Source organism: Pundamilia nyererei, unplaced genomic scaffold, assembly GCF_000239375.1.
Source record: "Pundamilia nyererei isolate P.nyererei 1_Seehausen unplaced genomic scaffold, PunNye1.0 scaffold00514, whole genome shotgun sequence".
NCBI classification, from domain to species: Eukaryota; Metazoa; Chordata; class Actinopteri; order Cichliformes; family Cichlidae; genus Pundamilia; species Pundamilia nyererei.
The window spans coordinates 189,313-189,586 of record NW_005187915.1 but is presented as its reverse complement, the minus strand read 5'-3'; positions in this window follow the sequence as shown (position 1 = coordinate 189,586).

Below are 274 nucleotides of genomic sequence, written 5' to 3'. Positions count from 1 at the left end.
CCGAGAAATTGAATGAAATTTGGGGACAAACCTGCAGTCCTGCTCTCTGAGAGCGCGAAATCGCTTTGGTCTTGGTCTTTCCAGAGTCTTTACCAGCTTTACCACCAGCCTGTAAAACACCAGTACTGTTAGTGTGCCTCCGCCGAAACGCGCCTTATTGTAGCCCAACATTAACTTAAGGTCCGCTTAATATTCGCTAGCCATGCTAGCGTTTCCCCAGTGAAGCCAGTGGGTATTTAGCATGCTAATCCACTACACCAGCCAATGCTAGCGG